Here is a 12,121-nt window from a genome sequence, read left to right as displayed (position 1 = left end):
CCGCATGCGACCGTGCACGCGCGCACATGTGTGCGTACATGTGTGTGCGCGCGCGCGCGCGCGCGTGCAAATATGTGCGCCGCTAACACTCCTCTATCAGTCCTCTCCTCTGCTGACCCCGCGCGTTTGCGAACAACCCGTGGCCTGTCAGGGGCATCCTGGCCTGCTCGGAGATTGAATTATGGCGGTCGGAGCAGAGGTGCTGAATGTAATCCAGGAGTGCTCCGGGTACACGGGTGTAAACGCGTAAATTTTCTAGGGGGACTTGACATCGCGTGTCCGTCCGTTTCGCGCAGTCTCGGCGGAGAGGCGTGTGTGACGTAACGAGAGACCGATATATTGTGCCGCTACTTTGCGCCTCGCTCTCCTCCGCGAGCGAGAGAGAAAGAGAGAGAGAGAGAGAGAGAGAGAGAGAGGGGGGGAGGGGGGGAGGACAGAGACGCCTCGCGAAAAGCGGCAAAAATTTCGTCGTCTCCTTGACGCGCAAATTCGCGCAAACACGTCGTCGCGCGCGTGCGACGAGTCGGGAATGGCGGATGACGAAGACGCATCTCTCGTCCCATTCAAATTTCACGTGTCTCGACGCGCGATTCTCTCTCTCTCTCTCTCTCTCTCTCTCTCTCTCTCTCCCCCTCTCGCTATTTCTCTGTCTGTGTTTCTCGCCGCGTGCAAGCGGAGTCGCGAGTCGACGATGACGACGATTAATTTCACGGCGGCGGCAAATAGGGATCGCGGAAGGAGCCGGCAGGGCCGGAAGGGGGGTTTGCGAAACACGCGAAAGGGGGTTGTTAACGGGGACGAGAGACTTTGGCGCGTATTCAGGTGTGCAGGCGCCTGTAGCTCCCGCATTTTCGTCGCGCACCCACCTAGTCTAGACGCGAATATTCTCACCGTCCCCGCCAGCCAGCCTCCGCGCGCGCGCGCGCGCGCGCGCGCTGCACCAGCGGCGCGTTTTGTGCATTGCTGCAGTCTCTCTTTTTATTCGTTCTTCCTTTCTTCCGGCTCGACGGGCACGGACAGCGGACGGAGGGAGAGAGAGAGAGAGAGAGAGAGAGAGAGAAAGAGAGAGTTTATGTTTCGCTCGACGACACTCGCGAACAGCCGCGCTGTTTCGCGTGCGCGTTTACACGCGCGTGCGTCTGTGTCTGCGTCTGCGTTCTGCGCTTGGACCGCGAAGGGGTGCGTCCTCATTGTGATCGTCGGAACATCCATTAGAGCGGCCGAACGGCACGAGTAATTATTATGTCGGATGCGCCGCCGTCGTCACGTTGCAACGGACGCTGACGGTAGCAGCGGGGGAGGGGCGGGGGGAACGCGGGCGGGCGGGCGGGCGAATAATAAAACGCAAGGATGTATGACACCACGCGAGGGACGAAACGAAGGAGCCCAGCAACTACGAGGAGACTGTATTTTACTCCCGAGCGTATCACTCCCGCTCCCGTTTCACCCGGCGACCGATGCTACACCGAAATGGCGCTTGCACGTCGCATCCCACCGCATACGTTCGCGTTACGGTTAGCGCTTAGGGCTAATTAATTCAGCCGGTAGCGGCGGTGCAATTTCAAAGGGCTCGCGTACCGCGCACAAAGGAGAAAACTGATCGCGCCGCTATCGCTATTAATCACACCAGATTCCGGTATGTCTCATCCGCGCGCGCTCGCTCGCGCCACGCGCAACGTCTCCATCTTCCGCTAAAATTCAACGCCTAACCTATTTCAGATCGTTACCTGGTATAACTGAGAGAGTCCTCTCTCTCTCTCTCTCTCTCGTGCGCGCGCGCGCGCACGCGCGCGTAAGTAGGTCGCTGCTGATAATTACACCGATGGTTGTCGCTCGGCTCTCCTCGCGGATTCCAGGCATTAAGCTCGGCGAAAGATCCGACGAGTCGGATCTCCTCCTGCCGCGCGTCTCGTAACCGTGTCAGCCACCATCCGATCCGATTACCGAGCGACGAGCAAAGTCCCCGGCAGCGAGTCTCCCGCGCGAACGAAGAGTGCGGGAGGGAGTCACGCGGAGAGGGTGCAACATAACCTGAATCCCGAGGCGTGTGCGGAAGCAACGATTCCAGCCGGCTAGCGCAAAGTAGGTCACCTCTATGGAGCGAGCTCGCCGCGGCGCGGCGCGGCGCGACGCGGGCGGGGGTGTGAGTGAGGGTGGGGGTGGGGGTGGGGGTGGCGTAGCGAAACATACACACAGGCGGCCAACATCGACGTGCCGCGATGGCGGCCGGAGGGTGGAGAATGTGGCCGAGCACCGTTGTTACCGTTTGTCTGTTCGTTGCGGACAATGGGCGCTCGCGCCAGTTCGGGGCCTGGACGCGTCGCGTGGGCGAAATATTTCGGATGCGACAACGCGCGCGCGGTAATGACGACACGGCCGCGGCGATCCCCGCCGCTGGTCCTTTGACTACCCCACCCTGTCCAACGACTGTGTTCCTTTCGTTCGAGAACGAGACGTCCAATTGGTTCGTTAGAACCGGCACCCGGCATGACGCGGTAAAAAGTTAAACTCGCTCCCCCGGTCTGCGAGCAAGATTGTAATCTACAAAGAGAGAGAGAGAGAGAGAGGAAGGTAAAGAAGGTAAAGAAGGGTGAAAGGTACGGGATGAGTCGTTAACGTTAATTAACCTCAATTATCCATTCGACCGGTCTAGCGTACCGATGTAATTAGCGAGGCTGCAATTAGTGGAAGAAGAAGTTATCGAAGGTATGCCCGAAAGAGGATTCAGAAAGACATCCTCCTCCGGCGGCAGATCGCGAGGTCTCCTCGGGAATTCCCCGCCGGGTGGCTCGCGCGCGAGAATCAGGATGCTCGGCGGCGGCTTTGGGCTCGCGCGTTTTATGACGCGTCGCGCGACGCGACGGTCCGATGCTACTATCTTCCTCGTTGACTCGGATGATCAAAAAATCATATCTACCCGGCGATGTGTCTCGCGGTAAACGGAGTGGCCGGAGTGACGTAACGTATCGAACGAATCGGCCCGTGGACGTTACGGTACGTAACTGGAAGACTCGGGTAAACAGCCGTCGTAACTCGCCGCTCGGCGCTCGATACTAGCCGACCGCCCTGTCTGCGAGCGGTTAGCCGCATTTCATTACACAAGGCACGAGTTTCGCCGAATATATGCGCCAGCAATAATTCGTCAGCGCTCCCTCCCCGTCCCCCCCCCCTCTCTCCGTCTCCCTCTCTCTCTCTCTCTCTCTCTCTCTCTCTCTCTCTCTCTCTCTCTCTCTCTCTCTCTCTCTCTCTCTCTCTCTCTCTCTCTCTCTCTCTCTCTCTCTCTCTCTCTCCGGCTCTCCCCGTTGTGTCGTTTACGGATAAATTTATTCCATTAAAGGATAAATTCATTCCCACCCGGCGCTGCGCCCTGCGCCCGATGAAAACCGAATATATCGCGCGGTAAATATCGCGAAAATGAAGGGATATCCTTAACGTATTCGGCCGTGTCTGTATCATGTTAATTTCTGACTCGCGTTGCATTATCGCCACGCCGACACGTTTGTCGCTCGGTTTGACATTATTCGCGCATTAAATACGATCGCACACCTCCGCCATTTCTCGCCATTAAGCCGCGAATTATTTCACCGATTATTTCACGCTTTTTCGCCGGAATTAAGCGGGAACGGGAAACGCGCGCCATGAGGATGTCCCGCGGTGTCGTCCGGGTATCGTCTCTCCCGCCCGAGCACGTTCCTTGAGACGTAGTCTCGGGCGTACGCAGAGGCGGATGTGGAAGTTCTTGGTTAACCGCCATGCGGAAGGACGAGCCCGGCACGAAAAATCTATATCGCCTGTGTGAAACCGGACTAACCTACATAAAGCCCGTACTGGGTCACTTCGCACCGGCGCAGTCGGGAATTCAAATAGGTTAGGTGGTTAAATCGGGTTAACATCCAGACGACACAACGGAACGGAATGCCTGAAAAATTTCATCTTACCGTCCCCCCGTCTCTCTCTCTCTCTCTCTCTCTCTCTCTCTCTCTCTCTCTCTCTCTCTCTCTCCCCCAACGTTGGACCGAAAAAATTCGACGACTCGCGCAGCAACTGGAGAATCGCGGCCCGGGTCTCTCGCGTCGTGACATTATTTTACCGCGTCTTGTATTACCTCGACGACCAACGACACGGCAATTCCGCCGTTTCGCGCTGTGAATATTGAACGGAGTGTCACGTGAAACAACACGATAATACTATCTCACGCACGCATCCCCTCGAGCGGCTCGATGAAAAATCCGCCGCTGAGAAGAAATGCTTCACTTATCGATTGAGACTATTTACGAATCATCGACCCGTTCATCTCTCGCCGAGATATCGGGCGAACATAATTTCGTTTCACCAGCCGTAGAGATAACGCCTTGCGCCTCTGCCTTTCCTCGGACAGTGCCTATTTCAAGGACACATTTACATCGCGCTGTCAGAGCGCAGCGCAATTAACACGGGCTTCCAACCGACGTGCAGTGCATATCAAGGTGGCTTTTTTCAACTCGCACTGAAAGTCACGCAAAGCATGTCGGTTTAATATTTCGGTTATACGGGCACGCGATTTCGCGTATGTATTATGCAAAATTGTCCAGCTTTACACATGCACTGCGCTCGATCCGCCTCGCTGAGAGAGAGAGAGAGAGAGAGAGAGATATTATCGGAATGGCACGCATAATTCCACGAATAATTGCCTGATTAATACGAAAGGCTGAAAAATTAGCGAGAAAAGTGAGGAAAATCTGCGTGACGGCTGGGTTATACTGAAATATTCCAATACGATCAGGCGTGTTGCTCGTGTGACATTTAAATGAGACAGAGCTCCTGCAAAAGGTCAGAGAGAAAGATTACGGCAAATAATAAATCATCCCCTAACAAACATCAGATTCGCGGGACGCCACGCATCCTCCCGTGCGATCTTTTCAAAGTTCAACTTTAAATATCTCCGTAAGCGCGCGCAAGTTCCGCTGGAACAACACTCGACCAAGATTCAATAAAGAGCATGTTTCTGTTGGCGCGACCTGCGCCTTTCGGGGACTCGATTGCTGTAATTTTCCTTTCGTTTACACAGCTCCGGGAGCTGCCGATACTTCGGAACAACGAAAAAGCTATTTTAACTCGACCTAAAGGTCCATAGATAGGAAAAAGGAAACGCGGCGCGCAGCGCTGAAGCGACCTCTGTGTGCACGCGAGGTTCTTTAAATTTATACAACAGAATGCATGCGGCGGACTTTCGACGCGAGGTAACGCTGCTCTGCCTCGTCGCGCACGCGGGGGTAAAAAGTTTCCCCGAGAAAGTCTTTTCGTGTTTCTTCGGGCCGAGCCGCACGGAATAAAATTAGCCTCGCACCTTCGATCTATCGGAGATCAATTTCGACCCCGGTGAGGGCGACCTTCGTCGCGCAACATATTGCGAGTCAGCCTACCCCAGCCTACTCGCTCTCTCTCTCTCTCTCTCTCTCTCTCTCTCTCTCTCTCTTTCTCTCTTGCGCGCGCGCGCGCGCGCGCGCTTCTCGGCTTTTCCGACGAACCCTCGGCTTCATTCGTCCCGATACACGTGACACTTTTGTGGCTGTTATTACATTGTTCGGGCCGGTTGCATGTGAAAATACCGTAAGTCGCAGCGGTATTGACGGCGGGAGGAGCGGCCGAGAGTCTGGGCCCGTACCTCGTGGCTTTCGCGTTTCCAAGATATATCTCCACGGAATAGCGCCGTTCAGTTTCGCAACGACAAACGAAACTCGCCGGCGCCGCGCCGCAGCGGCGACGCAACGGTCGCCGTCGGTGCGAGAAAAATCGTTACTTCCTACGTGTATTCGCCGTGCGATTTCTTTTTCGCAGCGCGCGGCATGATGACCGTGTGCATACTCGAGCCGCGACGAGCGTGAAAAACATGCGCTGTGTGTGTGTGTGTGTGTGTGTGTGTAGGTATCGAGTGATATGCGCGAATGCACACATGTGCGATCGGTATCCAGCGTCGCGATCAGACCTCTCGACGTATCGGCCGGCTAAACTGCGACCTACTGCATGCGCCCCGATTCCCCCCTCAAGGTGAATGACGCGCAATGAGTTATCGGACTTCGAGCTCGAGGTATTTCTTCGCTCTGTTAGGCGCTTTTGCCGCATTACCGGAGCGCGTGCGCGCGCCTTCTAAACCGACACTCGCGCGCTCGCTCGTATATTATTCATTGGTCGTTTCTGCACGGCGGCGTAAACGCGCGTCGTACGCCGCGAAAATCGCGAGGGCCGCGGCTAAAAGAGCCGCCGCGCGGAGCGCGTGCGAGCCGTCGCCTTTCAATTCTTTTCGCCTCCTGTATTATTCCGCGATAATTGCTCCTCCTGTCGTCGGGCATAGTCGGACGTGCGTCGGTATCAGCGCGGTTAACCCTTAAAGGCCATCGTGGCTGGAGTGACCCAAAAAAAAGACTCTTTTTTAGCCCGTTTCAGGGCCCTCGATTTTTTAAACAAATCATATGTCGAATGTTACCTTGTTAACCCTTTGAGGCATGTATTTTTCAGAAAATCCGAATCACATAAAAATTTATATACAGGGGTTTCTGGGGTCGCTGATCCGACGAATCTGTTATCAGATTTTCGAAATTCAAGATGGCGAATCCAAGATGGCGGACGCAAAAATGAAAAATCGCGATAATTTCGGTGACGAGGGATCGGTGACGACGTATTGTGAGGTTTTTGGAGTCGCTGATTACGAATCTGTTATCAGATTTCCGAAATTCAAGATGGCGGCCACAAACATGAAAAAGTAACTAATCGGAAGACAATGTCAGATAAATATATTAGAATTCCATGATCCGCCAATTTGAATCTACAATCTTGAACAATGAGTTTTGGACCTCGGATTCGTAATCAGCGACCTTGAAAGCTAACCAAAGTACAATTTCAGCTAATCATATAAAAATTTTATGACTCGCCATCTTGGGAAATAAATTTTAGAATTTGGACCTCAGATCCGTAATCAGCCAGCTCAAAAACTAACCAGAGTACAATTTTAGCTAATTTTATGTACATTCTATGATTCGCCATCTGGAATCCGCCATCTTGGAAAATAAATTTTAGAATGTGGACCTCAGATTCGTAATCAGCGATCTCAAAAACTAACCAGCGTACAATTTTAGCTAATTTAATAAAAATTCTCTGATCCGTCATCTTGAATCCGCCATCTTGGAAAATTAATTTTGGAATTTGGACCTCAGATTCGTAATCAGCAACCCAAAAAACTCCCAAATCTTGATTTTGAACAAAAAATTCACTCATAGTTCGTGGAAAATAACTTTTTTTGTAAAAATGTATATTTTTTCACACTTTGTTTATTTATAATAAATGGACAACTTATGCAAAACACTTTTCAATCTTTCATGTATGTTCTCATATCATATAAGAAACTAAAAAACGCAAAAAACCCGACAAGAATTCCTCAAATATGAAATCAATATTTCATGAAAATGTGAGAATAAATAGGTGATAAGTATACTTACCAATATGCCTCAAAGGGTTAATAGAGATGTGCGAATCAAGAATTTTTATGTCGAATCGAATCGAATCGAGTCTCATTTTTTAAATTCGAATTCGAATCGAATCGAATCTATGAAATTTCATTCGAATTCGAATCGAATCATTGGAAAATTTAACATGACTATTAAACATGCAAATAATGATGGAATATTTTAATATGAAAGGGAATATTGATGTTGTAATATTATCTTGAAGTAAAATATATATTTAAATGTTTAAAATAATTTATAATTAAGTTATTAATTATAAGTTAAGTTAATTACAAGTTAAGGGTTCAAACATACACGCCTAAATGGCCCGTTTTGTAGCTGATGCGCGCAAACGCTAATGTATTCAAATCTTCGCGATTCGAAATTTTCGAATTATTCGGATTCAAATCATAGGGATTGATTCGATGATCGAATAATTAGATTCGATTCGATTCGAATTTGTGAATAGTTCGCACATCTCTACTTATTAATCTACATTAATCAGGTATGAATCCTCGCAAATTTTTATCTTGAGGTGACAATTGGTTTCTGAGATACGGGGGGTCAAATTTCATCAGCGATACAGCGATTATGTTCTTCAAAGCGCAGTGTTCTTGACACCTTGAAAACTCAAGATAACATATCCTAAGGTTTTCGGGTCGCTAATTACGAATCTAAAGTCCAATTTCCTCAAAAAAGAAATTCAAGATGGCTGATCCAATATAGCGGACCTTATCGCAACAAATGATATGTATATCGTGAAAACCATTTTAATGACACAGTATTATCTCTCTTGAGGTTAGGTTGTTTTCTACAAGTCAAACTTCAAGTCAAAGAGAAATTCAAAATGACTGATAGCGAACCTCATCTAAAAAACATATTCAATTATCGTGATGTTTGGTTTAATGGCTCAAGATAAGATTTTCCATTTTTCCATCAACAGTCCGCCATATTGGATCAGCCATTTTGAATTTTTCCTTGACTTGAAGTTCGACTTGTAGAAAACAACCTCAAGATAAATAATATTGTGCCATTAAAATGGATTTCACGATACAGGTATCGTTCTCGCCCCGTGCGAATTTCTCAACTTGTTAAAAAACTTAATCACACTGACGATTTATTTACACCATCGGTGTAACACTAACATTATGACAAAAACAGATCAATTCTCACGTACATTTTGCTATAAACAATAATAAGTTAACCTGGGTTGATATCTGATGGTAGCTTTCAACCGGTTAAATCCGGATAACGTAACGCCGCGAGGCGGTCACTCCCCCTCTCCCCCCCCCGCCCGTTTCCCGTTTTTCTCTTCGACCGCGATAAAAAGAGACTTCATGCAACAAACAGTCAAAAATTAACACGCCCCGTTCCTCTCCGCGCTCGCTTGGCAACGCGCATCGAGCATGCAGCAAACAAACCGCCTTCGCAAGATTCTTCGAGGAGAAAAACGCGCGCGTACACGATTTGCATCGTATCTCGATGCGGATACAGCCATTTTTCACGCGCCATTTTTCCAAAATTTCATTCGCGCGGTACATTCTTTCGGTGAAGCGTGAAAAAGGGGATTCCGAGGGGGAGCGCAAATTGCAGCTCCGGACGGCGCTGCGAGGTTTACAAGCGTGTACGCCCGCAATAATTTCTACCGAAGGCGTGACATTTGATTGAATCCGGCGCATAGGTCGTATTCGCGACTCGCTTGTGTACGAGCTAATTGTCCACGCCGACGTACGGTCGAATGAACGATGCCGCTGATATCGATAAACCGCTGGACCGCGCTGCCGCGCGCGCGCGCGCTCGGCCGCTCGTTCCTTGGAAGCAAGTCGCGCGCGCGACGTCCACCAATATAAACCTGACGAAACCTGACGAAACGGCGAATTTTTGTGAGTCCGCCAGCAACATGCCGAAACAATAGTTCGTCTTGGTCAACGTCAAATAACAAGGGACACGAATCATCGACGATGGGGACGAAGCAACGAGAAAGTAAGAGAGAATCGTCTGTTTGGGTGAAAATTGCGCGCGGTCGGACGAGAATAAAAATACGCGTCACACATTCCCGAGATGCTTGATCGACTTTATCGCGTATCCAGCGATTTATCGACTCGAGCACTCTCGAGCGAGAGAATCCTCCGACGCGTCGTCGCGGCAAATTCGTCCGCGGCACGTGCCGTGTCAGTTACGAGGCGAGCGCGCTTTTAAAATCACGGCTGCGCCTTGCAGCTCCGCTATAATGCGCGTCATTGCGCGCGTCAAATTGAATATGTTAACGACGATGGGACACGACATGCGTACACGCCGTGCACGAATATACGTGCAAATGTTGGGACAAGGTGCGCGAAGGTGATAGCTGAACGACAGCATGACGACATCCGCCATTTCTCTCGGATACTATGCAGATCTATTTTCGAGTAGTGGTTAAAATAGAGCTGAGCTTAAACTTCCCCGCTAGACACTGTTGGAGTTACCGCGTCGGGAAGGAATTGGGTCAGACTCGGACGACAAAATAAGTATCAGCAAAGTATAACCTTCGCAGTATAGCGCCGTTGGGTGACAAAAAATCGAGTGAAATCGATTATTGATGACAACCTCGGTGATTCTTATCACTCCGTCGTGTAAAAAGTTTCCCTCCCCAAAATAGGTGTCTTATAAGGATGATGGTCGTGTGTCTTTAAATAACGAATGTCCGTGTCTGCTCACGCGCGTCTGTCACCGCTCGGTATGTGTCGTCCCCCACCCCCCCCACCCCAAGTGACAATTTTTAGTCGTTTCTCGCCGATACTCGCGCGGTTTGTCGTAAAAATATATAGAGAGCCGCGCGCGTAAATACACGCGAACTTCGGGGAGGGAAGCAGACAGTCCTTGCAAATAACTGTAACATTTGACGAGGGAAAAATTTCACGCGCAAATCAATACTGCCCTACTCACACGCGCGGGCTTTGCTATTCATAAAATTGTCATTATATTTCGTTAATGGTCTGAATGAAATTTCAGCGGGATTTGTCGCAAAGCGCGCAATATAAATAATGAATGTAATAACGATGATATAAATGGAATTTATCCAATAAGCGAATACCGTAAACAGTAATGCACATATAACGACTCTATATTGAATTTATTTCAATTAAGAGCCTGCGGTGGGGAGGGGGGGGGGCGTGACTTAATGGTCGCATGGACGGAGTTATGAATTTGATCCGTCCGTTAATTGTATCGCGAGAGGAGAAAAAATAAATAACGACCGAAAGCACGCCGCTGCTTAAGATCAATATCGCGCGCTTCAAAACGCAACGCTACGTAATCGCGCACATGTGTGTGTGTGTGTGTGTGTGTGTGTATGTGTAAAATCGAGGGAAACGCTGACCCGCATTTTCGCCGCGAGCGCGGCCCTTCTTCTTCGCTACACCTTGTCTATATCCTCCCTTCTACTTCGATCGGCCATTCAGTCGCGTGTTATTCGGCGGCGATGCGCTCGCGCGTTACACGCTCGCGGCCGAGGAAACGACTTCCGCGGCATTTTCCACACATATATAGACATATATATATATATGTATAACTTCGACCTTTCCTTTGAGCGCGCGCGTGTACGCGCCGTTTCGTTATCACACAGCCAGATTACGCGAAACGACGATGAGCGAGCGTGTTGCGTCAGAGATAACCTGGATTCCACCGCGGAAAATTCTCACGGGCGAAACGCGCCCTTTGGCGCTCGTTCGTTTGCCAACCGACGTAAAACGCGCGTCGCGGCATTATCGGTGCTTAAAAAACAACGCTGTCACATCCGTCGACGGTGCGACTGCCGAAACAACCGTTACGCTGGCTATTTAAATGCCAGTCTCTCTCTCTCTCTCTCTCTCTCTCTCTCTCTCTCTCTCTCTCTCTCTCTCTCGCTTCTCCGAGGAGCAGCTGCATAATCCGAAGCACGAGGAGTGCGTGCGGTGCGGCGACGCAGCGAAACTGCGGAAGTCGGAGTCCCTAGCGCGAGCGAGCGCGCGCGCCTTCCTCGACGGCGAGACCGCATGATTGCCGGTGCAGTTTTACGAAGCGAGTACCTTCGGCTATACTGCCCGCAGTACCGCGCGGCCGATCGATAACGCAATGCCACTCGGCTAAAAAAGTCGCGGCAACGTCTGTGTGCCATCGGCGCTGGTGAGTCGAGCGAAGCAACAAAGCGGCGGTCACATCGCGCTCTTTTTCTGCTCGCGATCTCTGCGATCTCTGCCGGCGCTGGTAGCGGAGAGCAAGGTTGCCTAATTAAGCACGTTTGCGATGAGTCGTTAATAATTCGTGGCGCTTCCCTCCCCTGAAGGATCGGCGTTCGGCCGACGATCAGACGCGCCCCGTTCGCCAGCAGCGCGCGACTGATCTTGCTCGAGTAAGCGAGGCGAAGCGCGGAATGTTTGATGGAAGATCCTTCTGACGGAGGATTTTGTTGTCGAGCAGGCGGTCATCTCTAAAGCCCGTATCAGACTACGGATTGGCATTGAGCGTCGATGATTGAAATTTAACACCAATCAGGGCTAAGTTTACTATATTTTAGATTATCTTCTTTTCTCCAATTGGTTCAATCTCAATCCATAGTCCGGATAAGATCCGGGCTTAAGACATCGCGCGAGCGGCCCAATTCGCGCGGACAGTTGTCCTACTCG

At 50.4% G+C, this 12,121-nt stretch overlaps 1 protein-coding gene across 3 annotated transcripts in view; it reads right to left on the bottom strand.

Annotated features, from left to right (window-relative positions):
- Positions 1-12,121, bottom strand: part of orb2 (cytoplasmic polyadenylation element-binding protein orb2) — a 262,489-nt gene that overhangs the window by 246,327 nt on the left and 4,041 nt on the right. The window lies entirely within an intron of this gene.

This window comes from Harpegnathos saltator, unplaced genomic scaffold, assembly GCF_003227715.2.
Source record: "Harpegnathos saltator strain DR-91 unplaced genomic scaffold, Hsal_v8.6 scaffold59, whole genome shotgun sequence".
In the NCBI taxonomy this organism is placed as follows: domain Eukaryota; kingdom Metazoa; phylum Arthropoda; class Insecta; order Hymenoptera; family Formicidae; genus Harpegnathos; species Harpegnathos saltator.
This window is presented reverse-complemented; position numbering and strand designations above follow the sequence as displayed.